The 23,921-nt window shown below is 46.5% G+C and overlaps 1 long non-coding RNA gene across 1 annotated transcript; it reads right to left on the bottom strand.

Annotated features, from left to right (window-relative positions):
- Positions 1-8,727: 8,727 nt before the first annotated feature.
- Positions 8,728-14,782, bottom strand: LOC144602741 (uncharacterized). The gene is made up of 3 exons (XR_013548497.1): positions 14,654-14,782; positions 13,405-13,475; positions 8,728-10,282 (listed from the first exon to the last, which is right to left on the bottom strand). It is a non-coding gene; the product is annotated as an uncharacterized LOC144602741 (long non-coding RNA).
- Positions 14,783-23,921: the final 9,139 nt, after the last annotated feature.

Raw genomic sequence — 23,921 nt, 5'->3', positions numbered from 1 at the left:
TTTTGACACTGAAGAAATGGCAGGCAAGTTGGTTCAGTGTGTTTCCTGCAGGATGTGGGAAGGCAGGGACACCGCTGAAGCGTCTGGGAACTACACATGCAGGAATTGTGTCCAGATGCAGCTCCTGAATGAACATGTTGTGGATTTGTTGAAGCAGCTGGATGACCTCAGGAATTTGACACATTATTAACGGATCAGGTTATTGAACTGCTTGTTAAGTCTCGGAGCACTGACTACGAACAAGGAGATAAAGCCAGTAAATTATTAGCCCACAAATTACGTCAATCATCATCATCGCGCCAGATTCCAAACATTTGCACATCGTCTGGGATATCATTAGACCTCAGGGAGATGAATGAGGAGTTCAAGAAATTTAACAGTCTCTATATACGTTTGAAAATGAGGCGGATATATCAGAATTGAACGATTTCTTCGACTCTCGATGTGCCTCTGGTCAGCTGTTATTTGGTTGAAAAATTAGAACAACCGATCACTGCTGAAGAACTGTCCAATGCTGTCAAATTCCTCCAATCCGGGAGGAGCCCAGGGCCTGATGGAGTTTTCTAAAGTGCTTCTCCCCACGATAGCTCCTATTTTAGTTGAAGTTTGCAATGAGGCATTTGTAACTGACATTCTCCCACAGACTCTCAATCAGGCAACTTTTTGTCTTATTCTTAAAAAAAACAAAGACCCTCTTGACTGTGCTTCATACCGTCCAATTAGCCTGTTGAATGTTGATCATAAAACTTTACCTAAACTTCTGCCAATGCATCTTGAAAGTCCTCCCATCAATTATTTCTGATCAAAAAGGATATATTCAGAATAGATACTCATTCTTTAATCTTAGACGATTATTTAATATCATACATAATCCCACTGTTACCAATACCTTTGAGACCATGATATTCCTCGACACGGAAAAGGCGTTTGACCGGGTGGAGTGGAAATATCTTTTTTATACTTTAAATAAATTTGTCTGTGGTTCTAAATTCATCACATGGATTAGATTTCTGTACTCATCTCCTCAGGCTTCGATCAAGACAAATAATACTCAATCCGGATGATTCCCTCTGCAACGGTCAACACGCCAGGGCTGCCCTTTAGGCCCCTTGCTGTTCACCCTCGCTATAGAACCTCTTGCAATAACTCCGCTCCATCCCCCTTATCAAAGGTATTGTCAGATACGGCCACGAACACAAACTGTCCTTATAATAATAATAATAATGCATTTTATTTATATAGCGCTTTTCATATACTCAAAGACGCTTTACAGAGATTTTGAGATGCGGACTATTTATTGTTATATACATCCGATCTCACTGTCTCTGTTCCTACTGCCCTTGCCACTTTCACATCCTTCGGCCACTTATCAGGGTATAAATTGAATCTTGGTATAAGCGACGTGCCACGTATATTTAGCTCTCCACAAAATGCAAGTTACTATAAAATTATTATCAAAGGAGAAAATGTGGTATGCGCCTCCTAAAATATGGTGTCTGTCTCCTTGGAATCTGAGGGTTAACTTTTTCACACAAAGGGTGATGGATGTATGGAACGAGCTGCCAGAAGAGGTAGATGAGGCTGGGACTATCCTCATGTTTAAGAAACAGTTAGACAGGTACATGGATAGGACAGGTTTGGAGGGATATGGACCAAACGCTGGCAGGTGGGACTAATGTAGCTGGGACATGTAGCCGGCATGGGCAAGTTGAGCAGAAGGGCCTGTCTCCACGCTGTATCACTCTGTAATCATTAGAAAATTAAATAGTTCATGTCCAGAATTCAGCTGAATCTGGATGACATTCAGCATAGGCTGAAGGGTGGCAAGTAACATTCAGACAGTGAAGTATCAAAGATCAGCTTCAAAAATAGAGAATCGAACCACGTACAGTTGAAGCTCAATCACATCAGCATTGCCAAGACCCACCAACATTCTGGGGTCATCACCGGCCAGAAACTCAACTAGATTAAACACAATTACTGTGGCTACAAGAGCTGGTCAGGGGCTGTAGTAATTCATCTACTCATGTCCCAAAGTTTTCAACCAGATGCAAGGCAGGAGCCTGATAGGATTCTATCCATCTGCATCAATTGATGCATCTCTAACAGCAGATTATTATTCACAGCAGCCCACCTGTTTCCCATTCCACAGAAACAAGTTAGATATTCTTTCCCCACACCTCTAATGCGCTAGGACTAGCTTTTACAACTCACTTGCAGGTCCAGAAGTTAACAGGACATCATCACATGTACTATGAGGCAGGTGCTCTCTCTTTTGTGAGATGATGAAGGGAGCCGAGGCCATCTCCAGTTTAAAAACACATCTCTGCAGCGATTATGCCTTTCGAAGTACGCTCTAGTGCACATGTCGGTAAAGTGTGGCACCCAGGGAAGACTTTGTTCTTAAAAGCAAATAGCATGGAGGAAGGATTTGTAAAGACCGATAAACAATTGGGAAAATACCATAGCTGAGAAAGGTGGGTATAGGATCAGAAACAGTCAGGAGTTAATATACAAAACCAAAGGTGCATAAAAATGATGATCACTGGTGGTTGAGTTTCTGTTCCAATTTGGAGGATTAATTACTGTGATGTTTGATGGACTGTGTGGGGTGGGAGGACCCATTGCAGGTGACGCTGCACAGGACAAAGGAAGATGTTTGTACAGTTATCTTGGCTGTACACAGTGTAGAGTGTGCAGTCAAATTGTGTGGTTGCAGCCATTTTAGTTGTCTTGCTGCCAGCTGCACAGAGTTACTGTAATAAAGACTTCTGTTGTACCTTGAAGACTTGCAAAGTTTCATACAGACATAGAAGAACACAAAAATTACGACATTAACATAAATTAACTCATTCCTCCAACAACAATTAAATCACAATTGTTATAAGCATTTTACCAGAAATGATTACCAGTAATTTCAACTAATCCATCAAAGATGCTTATGAGATACTATAGTAAAAGCCTGCATCAAACAAAAGAATAGGCCTGTTAATTAACTCAATTAGTATGGTTCACATAAACTAATTGGGCAGGGGCTCTCTGTGGAAAAACTGAGCGATTTGCTCTCTAATACCTTGCCATAATCTATTGCTAGTTTTTGACAGTGGAAAGCGCATGAACAGATTTTCCATGAAGTTAACAATTGAGTTCCACTGGATGGGTAGTCTAATAGGATGACTAACTTAAGAGGGAAGTAAGCAGCTGCACTGTGTTTGACTGTGGACAGTACAATTGTAACAGGGTTGATGCATGGTCGGAAGAGGACAATGCAATGAAACAAATGTAGTCAGACAATCGGCTGAACTGAAGGTCTGTCTCACACTTGCCAATGATAAACCAAATTTGGTAAAAGCCACCAAGAAATTAAAGTTGCAGATGCTGGAAACTTGACCAAACGAAAAAAGACTCTTAAAAAAAAAAAAGGACCCTGAACTGACCCATCACCTGTCCATTCCCTCCAAGGATGCTGCCTGAACCCACCCAGTTCCTCCGGCACTTTTGTGTTTTGCTCAAGAATCCACCACCAGAAATGTCTTGTCTCCATTTTACTGCTCCACTGCGAAATCTTCTCAAAGTATGCATTCTTTGGAGGTTCTACAAAGTAACTGCAACAACATCCACAGAAATGTTTAAGAAACACCTTATCAAACTTGTTGTACGAAATGGTGCAGCCTTAACTTTATTTTCACAACCAGCCTTTCTAGGCCTAATTGGAGAAATGGCTAAGAAACTAAGAGTTTCTCTGGCAAGATAGAGAATCAGAAAACTTATACTTGAAGAAGCCAAGAATGAAATGGAAAAGCTTTGAAAAACTCTTAAGGGGCGGTTCATGTTCATTAAAATGGATGCCACCACTCGTCACAAAAACTATTTTGCCATCAATGCTACATTTTGTTGATGAAAACAATAAAATAGTAACTTGGACATTAGGAGTAAATGACACCAAGGCACATCATGAGAGCATTCATCCCCAGAACTTAGTGGAAGAAATTTTGAAAGATTTTGAAAATAAGAAAGACCAGATTCTATGCATCGTCACTGGTAATGCTTCAAATATATGTTAAGCGCATTAGAAAAGATTAAAGTTGAAGAAAATGCCACTACTTAAAGGGAGATATCTGATGCAAAGCTGAAACTCAAACTAAATCTTGTTGAGCGAAGATCAGATTGCTAAAGCAAAAGAGGCTCTCTGTGATATTGCAGCTCAGATATAAGGGCTACTACCTGAAAAGTCAGAACCGCAAATTGAAGATGGGAGTACCAAATCCTTCTCATCCTCTTCAAATGATGAAGTCAGATTTTTTAAATTATTTAGATAAAACTGAACAGTCGAGAGCAAAGCGTTTCCGTTTAAATGTGTGAAGGCAGCCTTTTGATGTTAAACTAATGGAATTTAAGCAAGATTTTCTTGGTTTAAAAGTAGAGAAATATGATCGCTGATCTAAACTTACGGTACAAGAAGTCATCCCAGCTTATCCAGAAATAGTAAAATTTGCAGCTATGATAGTAACTCCCAATCCACCCACTCAGGTCAGCGTGGAGAGACTGTTCCCCACTGAAAATAATTAAATCAGATCATAATTAAATTAAATTGGATGTGTAACTCAAGTAAAGCTCAAACATTACACAGTTCAAGAAGTTGTACAAAAATATATATTTTCCAGAGGTATAAGAATGAGGAAGGGCTGTGATGAAGGTTAAGCTTTCGTTTATTGACAGTGATATTAGTGTTGTGCATAGAATTTGGATAATTGTTTGTAAACTGCATATGTTTGCACGTGTGCATATATATATATATATATATATATATATGTGTATATCTGTTTGTGGCATATGTGCAGATATATGTATGTATGCATATGTTTGTGTATGTGTATATATATGTGCAGATGAGATAGTTTATGAATTAATTGACGAATAGGAGAAGGTGTAGGAAAATATAAATGTATACTTCCTCCTACTCCTTTGAACATGTAAGATTTAATTTGTGTTGTTTATGAGAATTTATTCATTGCGTTGTGTATCATTAATTTCATTTTATTGTTATTTTGTTTTGTTTCTATCTTTTTTTGTTTTACATGGTCAAAATAAAATATGAACAACAGATTTAAGGGCTTCAATGAGGATCTGGCAGAAGCAATTCTGCTCCTAAGGACAAGTTATTAATACATTTTAGCTATGTACTTTTGTAGCAAACGTTATTTAATTTTAATTTCTTTTGCACTTGAGAATTTAACCATTTAGCTCATACCTGTGGCCTCAGTTCAATAAATTTTGGAGTAATGCTTTTATAATTTTTATTTAATTCAACGAAATTTTAATTTTGTCATAGTCCTTTACGTAATTTTTTTCTTCTTTTAGCATAATTAATTTTTTTTCCAAGAATAAACAATAAAAAAGCCACAATAGCACAGTTACAACCATTAGACTCAAAACTGTAAGCACGTGGGTTGATGTAAGCCTGATGATTCGTGTAGTTCTGAAACGCCATCTTGTGTAACGTCATCACAGCAGATTTAGAATTATTATACCCAGGGGTTGGGGTCAGAGTCGGATACACAAGAAATCAAGGACTTGGAGTCGGAGTCGGGTATTTTGGGTATCAACTCCACTGCTCTGCCCGACATCCACCAAGGATTGCAAGCTCACCTGCCGCCAGACGGGGTCTCCCACTGATACTGCAGGACACACCTCACTCCTAACTGCCCCAAGACCATTGATCACACGGCATGATTGCACCTTGCTCCCAAACACTTCCAGGACGTCACTGCCGGATCGAGCAGGGCCATAGATGCTATGGAATCCTTCCAGCCCGAAGCTGGGACAACTGGATCCACCTGTTCTCACATCCTCAACGGCCAGCTGTGGGCTATCTGAAACACACACACACAGGACTGCGCTGGAGGACCTATTGTTTCTGGCCACCTCCTGCCCCACTAAACTCATTGCTCACGTCATCCTTGGTCATGCACAGACTGGCACCACTGAATTTGCCAGATCCTATGGCTACTTTCAGGGCGGGAGTGCCGGCTCCTACAGCTTTTCCGGTTCCTGACAAGCTGTGCGTGTTGACACTGCTGGGTCCTACTGCTCTGCCACCTCCAGGCCTGGGTTCCTTAATACCGGCACTGTTGGGTCCCATTGACGTTCCTCCTATCTGCCCATTTCTGCACCACCCCGCCCGCACAACCCTCTCTACTCCCTGACCCATCACTGACTCCACACTACCTTCCTTGAGCCCTCCCCCATCCTCCCCTGCCCTCCTCACACCCTCCGTCTGACCCAGCCCCAGTCATGATTTTGCCATCCCTCTGATCGATAAGTGGCACCAATGTGGCTACACTTTGAATGCTCTTCCCAGAGGAAGTTACACTATCAGCCAATAAAATCGCTCTACACTGCTAAATATTTTTTCTACCTGCAAGTATAGCATCAAGTATAACTGTAATAATATTTATCACTCAGCAGCTTGAGAAATTTCACGTGCGCTCTCTGCGGTCAATGATGGGCATTTGCTGGCAGGACAATGTGACCAACGAGGAACTGCTGGACCAGTCTGGCTTTACAAGTAAGTATCAAAGAAGCAATGGTCATAAAGGCCCATCTTCGATGGACAGGCCATGTGATCCGGGTGGGTGAATCTCGCATGCCTTGTATGTACGGAGTTCTGTCACGGGGTTAAAGAACCAGGGCACCCAAAGAAACGGTTCAAAGACTGCATCACGGACCACCTCCACCACACAGGCCTAGTCCCAAAAGAACTGGAAACCTGTGCCAGTGACAGGACAGACTGGCGCACAACCACTGGGGAGGCGTTCAGCAGTTTCAAAGACAATCTCCGAAGCCGACTCATTCGTGCCAGAGACAGGAGGAAGGCTGCAGCTCTAAATCCCCCCCCCCCCACAGCGGCCATCATGTGCCTCCCACTGGTCCCGCGTGTGTGGCTGCACATCAGACTCGTGAGCCACACTCAATCCAACAAGACATGAGACTGCACAACAATCCTATCGTCATCTACAACGGGCCACCACCATAATAGTTTTGTTCATATTCCTGAAGGGCTGAATCTGCTACCAAACTCTCAGACCGCATGAGGTCAACCACCCACCTGATGTAGTGGCTGATTCTTGCCTTGACCAGGAGCTGCCATCCACTCATGAAACGTGAGAAACAAGCTGGAACCACCACCCCCCTTCCCCCCCCCCCCACAACCACTCACGCACCCACCCCACAACCCCCCCCCCCCCCCCTCCACAGAGCACTGACACGGATACTCCTACATTGTGGCAAGGCTAACACATTACAACGGCTTCCAAACAAAAACGGCAAGTATTGCTGGCAACAATGGGTCCCAGCCCCATGACCTCAATGTATTTTAAACAGGAGGTCAGTGGTGGAATGTCACTTGTCCCGCTAGTGTTGGATGCACTTGCACCAACAGTCACTTTGGGAGATGCAAGATCAGTCTTCCTGAGAGTGAATCCGCAGAAAAGCACAGATCTGGATGGGGTCCCTGGCCAGAGTGTGGGAGTATCAAATACAATGGAAGCAGAGGATCATTGGGATTGCTCCCACTGCAAAAACTGAAGCCAGAGGGAGAAGAGCCATCTTGCTAGAAGTAAGAATCTGCTTTTTGTTTACAAGAAAAAAAAATTAAAAACCAGCGGGAAGAGTAGCAGAGTTTTTTCAGAATTGCTGATTGTGGGGGCGGGACATTAGTATGAAGCAGGCATCCGAGAGAAAGAGAGTAGCAAATAAAAGGGAAGCAAGCTTGAGTGGAGCAGCCTGTTGGGAGTGGCCTAGTGACGTAGCAAACTTGTAAAAGAGGGGGCGGGGGTGGGGGTACAAAGCCTGGCAAGTGATCTAAAAGCATTTATTTCGAGAGGATTAGAATATAAAAACAGGTATGTAATGCTGAGGCTTTAGAAGGCACTGGTCAGACTGCATTTGGAGCATTGTGAGCAGTTTTGGGCCCACATCGGAGGTGGGGGCTGGCTGTGCCGACATCCACAGGTGGTTTACGAGAATGATCCAGAGGGCGATTGGGTTAACGTATGAGCGTTTGACTGCTCAGGACCTGTACTCACTGGCGTTTGGAAGGATGAGAGGACCTCATTGAAGCTTACAAAATAATGATAGGCTTGGATAGGGTGGATGTGGAGGGAATGTTTCCACTAGTGGGAGAGTCCTGGACCACAGGGCACAGCCTCGGAATAAAAGGACATATCCATATAAATACAAGGATGAATTTCTTTAGTCATCAGGTGGTGAATCTGTGGAATTCATTGCCACAGATGGCTGTGGAGGCAATGTCATTGGGTATACTTAAAGCAGAAATTGACATGTTCTTGATTAGTAAGGGTGTCAAAGGTTGTGGGAGAAGCAGGAGAATGGGGTTGTGGAGGAAAGGTAGATGAGCCATGATTGAATGGCGGGGTCGACTCAATGAGGCGAATGGCTAAATAAACTCGAATGACTCATGAACTTGTAAATGCATTTTAAATCGATTACTCAGGAAGGATACAAGTCACATTTACCACTCTGGTGGTGACCCCAAAACATCCAGGCTTTGCAAGCAAGGCAATCTGTAATGGGACTATTAGTTTAAAGCGAAAGTGTTTTGCATACTTCTGGCATGACCATTTTGTGGTATTATCAGATGCTTGTAATCATGGGAAATATTAATGCAGTTTGTCACCCATGTTTGCATGCAATTCTACAGTAGTTTTCAATATCCAATTTTTGCCTCTAATGACGGTCGAGAGTTGTCTATTGCTTGAGTCCGAGTCCTGTCACTGGTTGGACTCACCAGTACCTAAAACCAAGCATTCCACATCATCTCATGCCTGCAATCAAAGCTGCACTGCATAGAGTGCTACCTAAACAACGGAGAAGGAACAGTAACCCAGCTCTCACCTCTATAATTCCATGTGAACTAAATGGTACAATTTTATGGGGATGTTGGGACAGAGACTGCTGCAGATGTACAAAGGCATTTTTTAACAATTGCAGAACAAGTTGGTTTAGACAGTTTAAAAAAGGAACACAGAACCTTTGGAACAGAGAAGCAAAGTATAAAAGCAAGTAAGTTATGCTAAGCTTTTACAAATCTCTTCTACATCAGTCTGCTTGACTGCATAAAACAGCAAGAATGCTATCAAGATGAAAGGTTTCACTTACATGAAAAATCCAAAGTGGGATTGTTGTGCTTAAAGGTTAAAAGGGGTTCATAGATCAGTCAGGTACATACGGTTCTTGCCAAAGGCATAAAGGTTTCCAAACAAGGGATACTGATTTAGTGAAAAAGAATCAAAGGCAATACTTTTGATCTTTTACGTGAAATTGCCAGGCATGTTTAAAGTATGCCTGGGAATCGCAAGACAATCCATTCCGACTTTGCTTGCCAGGTTATAAATCATTTTTCATCATAGAAACTAAGCAAGCATATGGCAAATTTGTTGTGCCTCAGCATTCCGTCCCTCACTCCTGAATATAAAATTATATTCCAAGTGCCATAAATACTTTTCTCTACCTCAATTACATGATCTGCACAACATTCCTCTTCAAAGAGAAAAACATATTCAATTCATTTCCTCTAATATTTTTCTTGCCATTCAATCATGACAGAGCAGAACACAGGCCGTCCCAGAGTAACAAATGCCCCACTTACGAGAAACTCATACATGCAGAAAAGCTCCAATATTAAATTCAAAAGTCCAATGTACATACATACGTTTATTTCTAAGAACGTCAGAACTAGTTTTGTCTCTTTTAACAATTGTTCCTTCTTGTCAGCGTTATGTTTTATAATGCCATTCATTACAAAATGCAGTAGAATGGTTACCATAGAGTAATTTTTGCCTATTTTCTGACAAATACAAAAATCAACATCTGTACAAATGTAATCCATTTGTTAGTCAGGGAAGGCCTGTGCTCAGATTAATTTATGCACATTTGCTCCAAATCCTTCATTAACCCTCCCACCAAAAATCTTATTTATCATGGCATTGAAAATACCAACTGACCCACAGCATCCAAAAAGCCTTTTGGGGAGAGCGCTCCATGTTTCCACGGTGTTGTGTGTATCAGAGGTCTTGCCAGTTTCAAGTAGTCGTAGAGTTGGTGACATAGAAGATGGTGTCCGTGCCGGCTGGAAAATAGCTGCCCAAATTCCAGAGCTTGATCCGCAGCCTTTCAGGCAGGCGCACTGTTCATCATCTTCCAGAATTCCGTAGGTTGCAGAATGGTTCACACAAGTTGGAAGAGAGCAAATGACGCTTCACTATTTCAAGAGAGAGGGAGATAGAAAATGAGGAACTTCAGATCAGTTAGGCTGGCATTAGCATTGGGGAAATTAAATTAAAGATATGGTAGCAGGGTACATAAAACCAAGTCACTTAGTAGATCCAGTGCACATTTACAACCAGCACACCAAAATAAAACATAGCGTGCTGGTATAACTCAGCAGGTCAGGCAACATCACTGGAGGGAATGAAAAGGTGATGTTTTGGTTGTAATACGGAAGGCGAGAAAGCTGAAAAAAGGTGGGAGGGGACAAAGCCGAGCAAGTGATAAGTGAATACAGGCGAGGGGGTTTTATTGGCAGAAGGGGACAAACGGTGAAGATAAAAAGAGACACAAGACTGTCAGATAATTAGAGAAAAGAAGTGAAATGCAAAGCAGAAGGAGGGAGATACTGGGCTTATATTCACTGGAATTTAGACTGGGTTTATATTCACTGGAATTTAGAAGGATAAGAGGGGATCTTATAGAAACATAACGTTAAGGGATAGGACAGGCTAGATGCAGGAAAAATGTTCCCCATGTTGGGAGAGTCCAGAACCAGGGGTCATAGTTTAAGAATAAGGGGTTGGCCATTTAGGACTGAGATGAGGAAAAACTTTTTCACCGAGAGAGTTGTGAATCTGTGGAATTCTCTGCCACAGGTGGCAGTGGAGGCCAATTCACTGGATGTATTCAAGAGAGAGTTAGATATAGCACTTAGGGATAACGGAATCAAGGGATACGGGGAGAAAGCAGGAACAAGGTTATGATTCTGCATGATCAGCCATGATAATATTGAATGGTGGTTCTGGCTGTAAGGTCTGAATGGCCTGTTAGTGATGGCACCGCTGTGTCAGGAACTTAGCACGGGTCACTGCCCTCTCCATCACTACACTGGGAACCTGAAATAGGGCCTCAGCCCTCTTCTGGCTCTCCACAGCAAAGAAGTGGTTAAAGTCACATATGGTTCGGTCTGCAATAAGCCATGGTTGTCTGCAAGGGTTGGTACTGGGTGAAATGGAGAACACTAGTATCTTGTTAAGTCGATCTTTTTCCCAGTCAAATTAACTCATTGTTCAAAAGATGAGTAGTAATTCCCAATTTTGGTACCACACCTGTTGATCATGTTTGTATCCTCTCCAATGCCTCCATGACAGATACGATAGTGGCACTTGAGAGGCTTTATGATAGGCACATGAATGTGCAAGGAATGAAGGGATATGGATTATACACAGGTAAGGAATAGACAATAGGTGCAGGAGGAGGCCATTCGGCCCTTCGAGCCAGCACCGCCATTCAATGTGATCATGGCTGATCATTCTCAATCAATACCCCGTTCCTGCCTTCCCCCATACGCCCTGACTCCGCTATCCTTAAGAACTCTATCCAGCTCTCTCTTGAATGCATTCAGAGATTTGGCCTCCACTGCCTTCTGAGGCAGAGAATTCCACAGATTCACAACTCTCTGACTGAAAAAGTATTTCCTCATCTCAGTTCTAAATGGCCTACCCCTTATTCTTAAACAGTGGCCCCTTGTTCTGGACTCCCCCAACATTGGGAACACGTTTCCTGCCTCTAACGTGTTCAACCCCTTAATAATCTTATACGTTTCAATAAGATCTCCTCTCATCCTTCTAAATTCCAGTGTAAATTCCAGCAAGAGATGGTCTGGGCATCATGTTCAACACCGGCATTGTAGCGCAAAGGGTCTGTTTGTATGCTGTACTGTTCTATAACCATGTGCAGAGCTGGCTCCAAGAGTGTAAGATAGCATGCAGCAATCAGACTACAAGAACACAGATTTGCTGCTTAAAGACATTCAGTTTCAGCTTCATGATTAATAAAAGCTGGTTCTTCTCCGTGATCAATGGCAACCGTTATTTAGACCAACGTCATTGAAAATCTCCCTGGTGATGAATTTGGGCATTGCCATTATAGGTGCGATCTTAACAAATCAAGCACTAAAATAATCATACATGATTAACGATAGATGTTGATGTGCCAAAAATGTGGGCAAAATTACATGATGTCACATTAATACAATTTTCAACATTGTAACTCCTGTTTTTCTGATGTGGCAAAATTCTAGGCTAGCTGTCTGAGAATCTAAAGGGAAAAATTAATTTGGACTTACAAATATACAAAAAATCATGAAGTGGTTTAAAAGGTTCAAGCAAAAGCAAACCAAACATATTTATAGAGAGACAAAACCAAACTTTGAAAAACTTAGTGTTATGTTTCAGTTGCCATGCTATTTTTTTAAAATATGGATACTCTAGAAAAGCTGTAAAAATGATTGTATTGGTAGAAAAATTAGAAATTATACTTATCAGGAAAAGAATAAAAAATTGAGGAAAGGTTTTTGGTCAATTTTTGGTAGACATAATATACTTTTCCACTTGGTGAAGAGTAAAACAACTTTTACAAAGCTCTCAATGAGATAACAAATAGGCAATTTCCTTGTGCAACTTTTATTATGGAGAGGATAAGTTTGACAAATTATTGCCAACTCAGAGAGTTGAAAATCTGTGGAATTCCCTGCCTCAGAAGGCAGTGGTGGCCAATACTCTGGATGCTTTCAAGAGAGAGTTAGATAGAGCTCTTAATGATAGCGGAGTCAGGGAGTATGAGGAGAGGGCAGGAATGAGGTACTGATTGTGGATGATCAGCCACGATCACATTGAATGGTGGTGCTGTCTCGAAGGGCCGAATAGCCTACTCCTGCAACTATTGTCATTATCCATTTGTCTCAAATCTATGAATATTAAAAGCTGGTCGTTGAAAATTTCTGTTGAAAGTGATTAACAAGTAATTGAAAAATGACCAAAACAAGCAAACTTTCAGACATAAAAAGCCTGTAATCTCCACTAAATGAGCAACATCGCTTCATCATCATTGACATTACACCACCTGCTGTCTAATCTCTCCTATTGTTTTGGGAATGTCCACAATGTTTTTCTTTCATTTGAAAGATGGTGGGGAGGTTAAATGATGAGGGGCAAAGTGAGTGTGAAGTGTTAGCTCCAGGGCAGTAAAGCAACACAACATCACAGTAAATTGTACTCCTGTAATACATTGAAATAAAAACTAATTCCAATAATAAGCCTTCCCCTATTTTACCTCGGACATCAGGGCACGAGTGTCGAATTTCCTCTCAACGTTCTTGAACGAGGCAATCTGTCCATACTTGACTGTGGGGGAAAATAACTTCTGTTAGCATAAAAAAATAGCATAATTGTACTGCAACAAACACATTACCGGAGGAAATCAGCAGGTGCTTCCAAGTACTGTGGAAGCAAAGGAATAATCTACGTCTCAGGTCGAGACCCTGCACCAGGACTGAGAGTTTAAAGAGGAGATACCCAGAGGAGAGGGTGAAGATTTTACAAACAATATGCTTGAAAGTCTAGCTGCAGCAGTTGAATTTCATTCGAGGACCCTCTGGAATGAATCCAAAGCCTAGATATTTAGCACCACTCAAAACAAAAGATTTTAGAGGAACAAGATGGACTACTTCGTTGAAATCGCTATACTGAACTGTAGTATACAATGGAGCGTAACGCCCCACCATTTTAGTAGGCAAAACCCGCCGTTTGCTATGCCTCTTGTAGTGTAATCAGTGTTTTGGGGGAACAGTATGTTCCCATTAAAATGCAGAATATATCTCATCTATCAATTCACAGATTTTTGTTAATTTTTCTTTTTTAATGTTTCTGCAAGTTTCTGCCTACTAAAACAGCACCGTGACATACTATGGTTTTTAGGGTCGAGTGGTCTATCTTGTATCTTTGCTCAAAACTGTTGTCCAACTTAGTAGGCAGCGAAATTGAGAGTCCAGCAGCTATTATAGAAGTGTAGGTGCTGCAGCAAGCATCAAGGGCCAAGACTAAGTAACTGGAATGCAGTACTTTGATTCTCTCCCTGCTGCTCAGGGGAGTGACTAAAACAATGTAAGATGCTGAACTCGACAATCAGTTATTTATCAGGTTTTTTTGGCCTGTTCTATGGTATTGTTCTATAATCCTTTGATTGGCACCTGGGCATGCAGGGAATGGATCAGCTGCAGGTAGAGGATTTATAGTGGCATAATTTCAACACAGACATCTTGGCAACACAGACATTGTGGGCCAAAGAGCCATAATGTTCTTTATTCTATTCCTTTCTTTTAGTCCGTCAACTTTAGCTTAACAACAGTAACTTTGAGGATGATTTGGCAACATTCAAATCAGTAACGTTGGCAAAAGTGTGTCAACCATCTGATTCACTTCCAAAGACAACTCGTGCAAATTATTTTTATTCCGTATATGACCAGATTTTTAATTGTGCAATTTATATAGGGTACATAATCACATGGCACCTCTGAACCTACCTATTGCAACATAACCGCAGCAGGGCTCCTGGTAAATCATCCTCTTCAATCAGGAGTTGTACAACCACAGGAAGGGCAGGAATCCGTAGCACTTCTCTATTAGCCAATTGATATTACTGTCCATACTGTAGGAGGATGAAAGAATCTGGAATGAGTACATATTGTAATTCAGCGATAGTGATTCAGCAGTGGAAGTCTCGCCTCACTATTACCACCACCTTTTCCACACACTAAAGAATTCTCCACCTGACGTCTTCGGAGTGGGGGTGGAAACCGGAGAAACCCCACTGTCTGAAGCTGTGGGGAGAAGGTACAAACGCCGTACAGCCTGCACCTGTAGTCAGGGTCGAACCCGGGACACTGGCGCTGTCAGGCAGCAACTCTACCGCTGGGACACCTCGACCCCCCTCTTGGTCTCAACGCAAAATGCGGGACGATTTCCAGATTCCCACCTGTTTGAACGCGTCAAGTAGTGTTTCACATAACACGGCCCAAGGGACAAGCGCCCGGGGGGGGGAGGACAAGCGCCCGGGGGGGGGGGGAGGGACAAGCGCCCGGGGGGGGGGGGGGGAGCGCCCGGGACCCTGGGAAGGGACAAGGGCCCAGGGGGGGGGGGGGGGAGGGAGCGCCCGGGGGGGGGGGAGGGAGCGCCCGGGGGGGGGAGCGCCCGGGGGGGGGGGGGGAGCGCCCGGGACCCTGGGAAGGGACAAGGGCCCAGGGGGGGGGGGGGGAGGGAGCGCCCGGGGGGGGAGGGAGCACCCGGGGGGGGAGGGAGCGCCCGGGACCCTGGGAAGGGACAAGGGCCCAGGGGGGGGGGGGGGGAGGGAGCGCCCGGGGGGGGGGGGAGGGAGCGCCCGGGGGGGGAGGGAGCACCCGGGGGGGGAGGGAGCGCCCGGGACCCTGGGAAGGGACAAGGGCCCAGGGGGGGGGGGGGGGGAGGGAGCGCCCGGGGGGGGGGGAGGGAGCGCCCGGGGGGGGGGGGGGGGAGCGCCCGGGGGGGGGGGGGGGGAGCGCCCGGGGGGGGAGGGAGCACCCGGGGGGGGAGGGAGCGCCCGGGACCCTGGGAAGGGACAAGGGCCCAGGGGGGGGGGGGGGGGAGGGAGCGCCCGGGGGGGGGGGAGGGAGGGAGCGCCCGGGGGGGGGGGGGGGGAGCGCCCGGGGGGGGGGGGGGGGGAGGGAGCGCCCGGGGGGGGGGGGGGGGGAGGGAGCGCCCGGGGGGGGGGGGGGGGAGGGAGCGCCCGGGGGGGGGGGGGGGGGAGCGCCCGGGGGGGGGGGGGGAGCGCCCGGGGGGGGGGGGGGAGCGCCCGGGGGGGGGGGGGGGGGAGCGCCCGGGGGGGGGGAGGAGGGAGCGCCCGGGGGGGGCGGGGCCTCAGACAGGGACGACGCTTGACGCCGCCATTGTGAGCTGTGGACCCGCGGCCGGGCCCGGACCCGCAGACGGACGGACGGACAGGAGCGGCGCTGAAACCTGCAGCTTCCCGGCCGCCGCCGCTCCCCCTCCACCGGCCTCGTGCCCGCGGCGGCAAGATGGCGGCGCGTCGCGTCACGTGGCGGCAGCGCTGATGACGGGGAGGGGACATAACGTGACCCCGTCCAGTGACGGACAGGTCACGTGACCCTTCATCCAGTGACCGGCGGTGACGTCACGTGACGTCTGTTGATTTGCATGGGTGGGGCCGGCAGGTGCCAAGCGCTCCCTCATTGGTTGGGGCGGGATGGTCACGTGATATCCATTCATGACGGGCTGGGGTCACGTGGTGCCCATTCAGCGATGATTCGGGGCGGGGCCGGGCGTCACGTGCTGGACATTGATGGAGCAGAAGATGGACACAAAAGGCTGGAGTAACTCAGCGGGACAGGCAGCATCTCCTCTGGAGAGGAGGAAGGGGTGACGGGTTGGGCTGAGACACTGCTCCAGACCAGGCCGGCAAGCAGAGGAAACAGAACAGTCCAGCACAGGACTATGGCCCACTTCTCCTGTACTGACCCTGATATGACCCTGAAGCTGGAGGGAGGAATGTAGCAGATGGGGAGAGGGGTGTGGAAAAATAGATGGGAGTCCAATGGGGCACATGGGAGGGGAGTGGGTATGGGAGAGACAGAGGGTATGGGAGAGACAGAGGGTATGGGAGGGGAGTGGGTATGGGAGAGACAGAGGGTATGGGAGAGACAGGGTATGGGAGAGACAGAGGGTATGGGAGAGACAGGGGGTATGGGAGAGACAGAGGGTATGGGAGAGACAGAGGGTGTGTGAAAGGGGGGGTTAGTTGGACATTGACTGAAAATGGACAATTCAGTGTTCATACCGTTGGTTTGAAAGCTACCCAAGGGGAATATGAGCTGCTGTTCCTCCAGTTTGTTTAAGTGGCCTGGTTCATGCAGTCAATGCAAAGGCTTTGTAGGGAAGGGCTGGTATCTAAGGAGACACTGAGAACTGCACATCTGGAACCCTGAGTGAAACACAAAGTGCTTGAGTATCTCAGTGGGTCAGGCAGCATCTGTGGAGAGAATGGGCAAGCGATGTTGCAGATTGGAGCCCTTCACACTCTGCCAATATTAGAAAACGTGGGGCAGAGTCCCACAAACATATCAGGGTACTTTTCAGAGGCCACATGAGTGACATTGGTGCATTGTCATAATAGAATCTATTAAGCCGATAGCACTCCCAATATAGATTTGACAACACCATGTACAGATGGATAAAGATTGTGAATATAAAACCCCATGTACAATTTTGGATTTCTTCTTTTCATATCTTTCTGAATATATTTTATTTTTTAAATAAAAAAGGAAATGGGCCATCCTGAATCATGTAAATGTTCAAGGCAGGGCTTTGGAAACTGAAGACAGACACAAAAAGCTGGAGTAACTCAATGGGTCAGGCAGTATCTCTGGAGAAAAGGAATAGGTGATGAGTGGGGTCAAGATCTTAATCAGTGTCCAAAGCAAAGATTTTTTTAAAACAACTGCTGGAGGAACATTGGATCAGGCAGCATCTGTTTAAGTAGAAGACAATAGACAATAGACGCTCTCAGGAACGTCTGAAGAAGGGTCTCGACCCAAAACGACGCCCATTCCTTCTCTCCTGAGATGCTGCCTGACCTGCTGAGTTACTCCAGCATTTTGTGAATAAATACCACAGATGTGATTGTGGTGTTGTTGATGGTGAGTGGGTGAAGGGGAGGGGGATCTCATCAAAAGTCTACAATTAGTTACACTGTCTTAAGAGCATTGAGTTCCAGGTTGTTGCGATGGCACCAAGATGCCAGCTGTGTCACTTCCCATCTGTAGGCAGATTCCTCCCCATCCTGGATCGGTCTAATCCATGTTCTGTCACCCATCCATGTTCTCCAGCGATGCTGCCTGACCCGCTGAGTTACTCCAGCATTTTTTGTCTATCCAGGTGAGGAGGGATTAATTGGCAGGTGAGTTAGTTGGAGGTTATAAATACAGAAGACAAATGGCGCACAAAACGTAGAAGCAGGGCTGGCATGAACAAGGATGGGGGCATAAAAATGGTTGACTTGGAATTGGGAAGGGTGGGAGATGAGTGGATGGAGGAGTAAAAAGGAACTGGGTGATGAGGGTGGAGGGATTTATGTGTTTTTAATAATTTTGTATGTGGCATTCACTGCCAGAATCAAAAATAAAATCACGAACCAGTTTGCGATTTATGCAGCTAACTTGTGATCAACAGAGTAAAAGAAATATGAATTTCACCATTCACGCTACCTCCTCTAATCTTTCAGCCTCTAGGTTTTCAGTGCATCTTCATACTTTGGTCTCTTGCATATTTCCATTGGAGATTTAGCATGGAAACAGGCCCTTCGGCCCACCATGTCCACGCTGACCATCGATCGCCCATTCACATTAGTTCTGTTATCCCACTTTCCTCACCTGCTCCCTACACATTCGGGGCAATTTTACAGAGACAAATTAACCTACAAACTCAATTTGTCTATGGGGTGTGGGAGGAAGCCCACACACTTGCATGGTGAATGTGCAAATTCAACACAGACAGTGCCCAAGGACAGGTATCACAAAATGCTGGAGTAGCTCAGCAGGTCAGGCAGCATCTAGGAGAGAAGGAATGGGTGACGTTTCGGGTCAAGACACTTCTTCAGGATCGCACACAGATCTCTGGGTGTGAGGCAGCAGTTCTCCCAGCAGTGCCACTATATCTTGATTTCAAAAAATGAAATGTTGGTAACTTTGGTTACTAAAAATAATAAACTATTCATTTTCAGTCTTAAATATCTAAGTCACGCTATGTCCCCCTTTACAGCTATGTTTAATTCAGTTCAAGACTATGGGGCAGCACAGTGGCCGTAAAGTTGCTGCCTAAAAGTGCCGGGGACATGGAATCGATCCTGAATATGGGTGCTCTCTGTATGGAGTTTGCTCGTTCTCCTTTTGATCGCATGGGTTTTCTCCGGATGCTCTTGTTTCCTTTCACGTTCCAAAGACGTTCAGGACCCTTTCTCAGACCCAACCCAAAACGTAATCTTTTCCTTCTGTTTATAACATTGTTTACAGAGTACTATGTTTACATATAGTGCTGTGCTGCTGCAAGTAAGAATTTCATTGTTCTAATTGGTTCATTAGAGAATAAAACACTCTTGACTCACGTCCCGAGTGTGCAGAACAGAACTCGTGTACGGGTGATCGGTGGTCGGCATGGATTCGATGGGCCGAAGGGCCTATTTCCGCGCTGTATCTTTAAACGAAACTAAAACGAGAGGGAGTTTGAAAAAGGGCCTCGACCCGAAACGTCACCCAATTCCTTCTATCCAGAGATGCTGCCGGTCCCGCTGAGTTCCTCCAGGGTTTCGAGTCTATCTTGGGAGTGATTCGGCGTCCGGTTTCAGCGGTCGCGGCGAAGCGGCGACAGGACAGCAATGGCGGCGAGATATCCCACAATGCAAAGGGAGCGAGAAAGTGCCCGGCGCCGACCAGTTGCCGCGGAAGTGCGCATGTGCAGCGCGGCCGGGGACGCGCGGATGGCAGCAGTGTGCACCTCGGGCCGGGGACGTGCGGGCGGCGGCAGTGCGCATGTGCAGTGCGGTCGGGGACGTGTAGGTGGCGGCAGTGCGCATGTGCGGTGCGGCCCGGGACGTGCGGGCGGCGGCCGTGCGCATGTGCAGGGCGGCCGGCTGTGCCGGCGGCGGCAGTGCGCATGTGTGGGCGGTGCCGGCGGATGAGGAGCGGCCGGAGAGCGGAGACCCGGCGGCCCGGACACGAATGGCGAGGGGTGGGGGCGGAGAGTGACCCAGAGAGAGAGCGGGGAGGGCGGGACCGCTCAGTGTTGACCGGTAGGTGACCCGGGGGCTCTGAGAGCGATGCCCGTGTGCCGGCAGCGCATGCGCCAACCTCGGACCGGGCCCGGAGCGGAGCGGAGCGGAGCGGAGCGGAGCCGCCACAAAGCGCCGGGGCCGCGGCTGCGCGTCAGACGCCGCCAAATACGCGGGAAACCCCATCCCTGGGCCCAGGGATCCGGGATCGTCCCAATCCTGCACCGCGACCACCGGGCTGGAGCTGGAGCTGCAGCCGCCCCCCCCCCCGTCCCCATTCATTAACCCCCCCCCCACACGGGCAGTTTCATCCCAATCACAGGGATTTGCATCAACCTCATTCAGGGATTGATCCCAATCTACTATCCCGCGGATTTCCATCCCAATACTGAGCATTGCACGACGCCCCGACCCCAAACCCAGGGAATTATCCCCCACACATACACGGGCATTTACATCCCAATCCCATGAATTTGTATCCTATCTAAATCAGGGATTGATCCTGACCCCCCTATCCCGATGTTGAACATTGCAAGACGCCCCCACCCCAAACCCAGGGAATTATCCCCCACACATACACGGGCATTTACATCCAAATCCCATGAATTTGTATCCTATCTAAATCAGGGATTGATCCCGACCCCCTATCCCGATGTTGAACATTGCAAGATGCCCCCTTCCCCAAACCTGGGGAATTATCCCACCAACCGCACATGGGTGGTTATTATTCCAATGCCACGAATTTCCATCCTATCTAAATCAGGGATTGCCTCTCCCTCCCCCCCAGATCTCCCATTCCGAGGATTTCCCTCTGAATGCGGGTCCTTGCAGGATGCTCCCAGTGCAAACCTGGAGAATAAGCCAGTTCGGTGTCTCGACTGCACATGCCCAGGTCATAGGTCACTCGTGCTAAACATTCTCGCTGGCCGAGCTGCTGTGTGTATACAGACCTGCGTTTCATCTGTACTTTCCAGGTTTGCTTCTTACAGGTAAGAAAATACTGCTTTCAAAACGTAACTAGGTGTATATATGGTTAATTTGTACAAAACTATGATGATTTTGTTGGTTTTATTGCTTTATGCTTCGGTGAGTGAACGAGATCATGACAATTTCTTTTACATTGTAACTTGTACCAGTATGTAATGGACATGCTTACAGGACTCTATTGGAATTAACATATGATTGACCTTGTTATTTATTTTGTTTTATATGTTACTGGCAAAGCCATGCGCATTTGTGCAACTTTGGACTGTGGGAGTAGCACGTATCACCTGAATAAGTGGATGCAGAATGTGTGTGACAGCCACAACTGTCAATTTGCAACCGGAAACTGTTTCTGCCCACCTGCCTTCAAACTCGAGGAAAATAAACTGCAGATGCTGGTTTAAATCGAAGGTAGACACAAAATGCTGGAGTAACTCAGCGGGTCAGGCAGCATCTCGGGAGAGAAAGAATGGGTGACGTTTTGTGTCGAGACCCTTCTTCAGAAGTCTGGAGAATAAGCGAGTTAGGTATCTCGCTTCAGACTTCTGAAAAAGGGTCTTTACCCGAAACATTACCCATTCCTTCTCTCCTGAGGTGCTACTTGACCCGCTGAGTTACTCCAGCATTTTGTGTCTACCTTCGATTTAAACTAGCAACTGTAGTTTTTTTTCCTAGTGTTTGAAGGGAGGTGGGCAGAAACAGTTTCCCTTTGCAAATTGACAGTTGTGGCTGTCACACACATTCTGCATCCACTTATTCAGGTGATACGTGGTACTCCCACAGCCCAAAGTTGCACAAATGTGCATGGCTTTGCACAGTAACATATAAAACAAAATATATAATAAAGTCAGTCATCTGTTAAGTCAAATAGGGTCCTGTAAGCATGCCCATTACATACAAGTTACAATACAAACAAAAATTGGCATGGCATTGCTTACTCACCGAAGCACAAAGCAATAAAACCAACAAAATCAATGTAGTTTTGTACAAATTAACCGTAAATACGCCTAGTTAATAGTTTTGAAAGCAGTATTTTCTTACCTCGAAGAAGCAAAACTGGAAAATACGGATGAAAAGCAGGTCTGTATACGCGCAGCAGCTCAGCCGGCGAGAATGTTTAGCGCGAGTGACCTATGACCTGGGCATGCGCAGTTGAGATACCGAACTCGCGTATTACCACCATACCTGCACAAGGGCGATTATTATCCCAATCCCAGGAATTTTCATCTGCTGAAATCAGGGATTTATTACGATCTTCCATCCCACAGATATCCCTCCCAATGCTGATCATTCCAGGATGCCCCTCCCCCCAACCCAGGGAATTATTCCCACCTGCACACGGGCAATTATTGCAATGCCAGAAATATCCATCCTTTCTAAATTAGGGATTGTTCCCTATCTCAATGTGGAATATCGCAAGATGCACCTCCCCTAAACCCAGGGAATTATCCCCCACCCACACACGGGCAATTTTGATCTCAATCCCAGTAATGAGCATCCTATGTAAATCAGGGATTGATTTATCCCAATGCTATCCCAATCCCAATGCTGAGCATTGCAAGATGCCCCTACTCCAACACAGAGAATTACCCCCCACCCACACACGGGCGATTATCCCAATCCCAGGAACTTGCAGCCTACCTGAATCAAGGATTGCCCCCAACCCCGATTCACAATCCCGTGATTTTCCTCCCAATGCTGAGAATTGCATTGCTGAGATCTTGTGTTTCTCCCACACTTCAAAGACGTGCAGGTTAATTAGCTTCTGTAAAATTGTAAATTGTCCTATCATGTAGTATAGTGCTAGTATACGGGGTGATCGCTGGTTGGCGCGGACTCAGTGGGCTGAAGGGCCTGTTTCTTCTCTGAAGTCTAAAGTAAACTGTAAAGACAGCATCTGAGCAAAGGATGGATCCTGGGTCTCTGGCGCTGTGAGGCGGTGACTCTACAGTTGGACCACCGTGCTGTTCTTGAACTCTATATATGAGCTGTTGTGATGCGTTCTACCTTGGCTGACCTGCAGCTGCTGTCTGTGGTCTATTCTCAGTGCCCGCTCTCCAGGTGGGATCAGTCTGCCAACTCCATCTGACCCACGTGCAGCCATGTCCCAGGTGGCGGGTTTCCGAGTGGGCGCCGAGTTCTCGAGCTACAGCGAGCTGCACCGGGAGTACCGGCGCTACCAGAGGGACAGCTCCGTGCAGATGTGGACCAGGCACTCACGGACCATCAAGGCGCAGCGGCGTCGGGCACCCAAGCGCCCGATGAACGACGCGCTGAACTTTGCCGAGATCGACTACGCGTGCATTCACGGCGGCAAGTTATTCAAGACCAAAGGATCCGGCAAACGGACAATCCAGAGGTGAGGAAATACTTGCAGGGGCGGCACAGCGGCACAGCGGCACAGTTGGTAGAGCCGCTGCCTCACAACGCCGGGGATCCCGGTTCCATCCTGACCACGGGTGCTCTCCGTGTGTGGAGTTTGCACGTCCTCTCTGTGACCAGCTGTGTTTCTTCTGTGGGCTTCAGTTTCCTCCCATATCCAAAACACGTGCGGGTTTCTTGGTTAATTGGCCCTCTGTAAATCATCCCGAGTGTGTCGGGAGTGGATGACAAAGTGGGAGAACATGGAACATGGTCGACACCTGCTCCTGTCTCCTACGTTCTTATTTAAAGATGTTTTATCCTTTTAAATTTAATTGTATAAGTTTAGCCGGGTAGTTAGTTTTGTTTGGAGTTACATCATGGAAACAGGCCTTTCGGCCCACCGAGTCCACACCGCCCACCAATCATCCATTCACACTAGTTCTATGTTATCCCACTTTCTCATCCACTCTCTACACACGAGGGGCAATTTACAAAAGCAAATTAACCCACAAACCTGCACGTCTTGAGAATGTGGAAGGAAACCACTTGGAAAAAACCGCCGTGGTCACAGGGAGGACGTACATTCTCCGTACAGACAGCACCCGTAGTCAGGATCGAACCTGAGTCTC

The sequence above is a fragment of the Rhinoraja longicauda genome, chromosome 19 (assembly GCF_053455715.1).
Source record: "Rhinoraja longicauda isolate Sanriku21f chromosome 19, sRhiLon1.1, whole genome shotgun sequence".
Classification (NCBI taxonomy): domain Eukaryota; kingdom Metazoa; phylum Chordata; class Chondrichthyes; order Rajiformes; family Arhynchobatidae; genus Rhinoraja; species Rhinoraja longicauda.
This window is presented reverse-complemented; position numbering and strand designations above follow the sequence as displayed.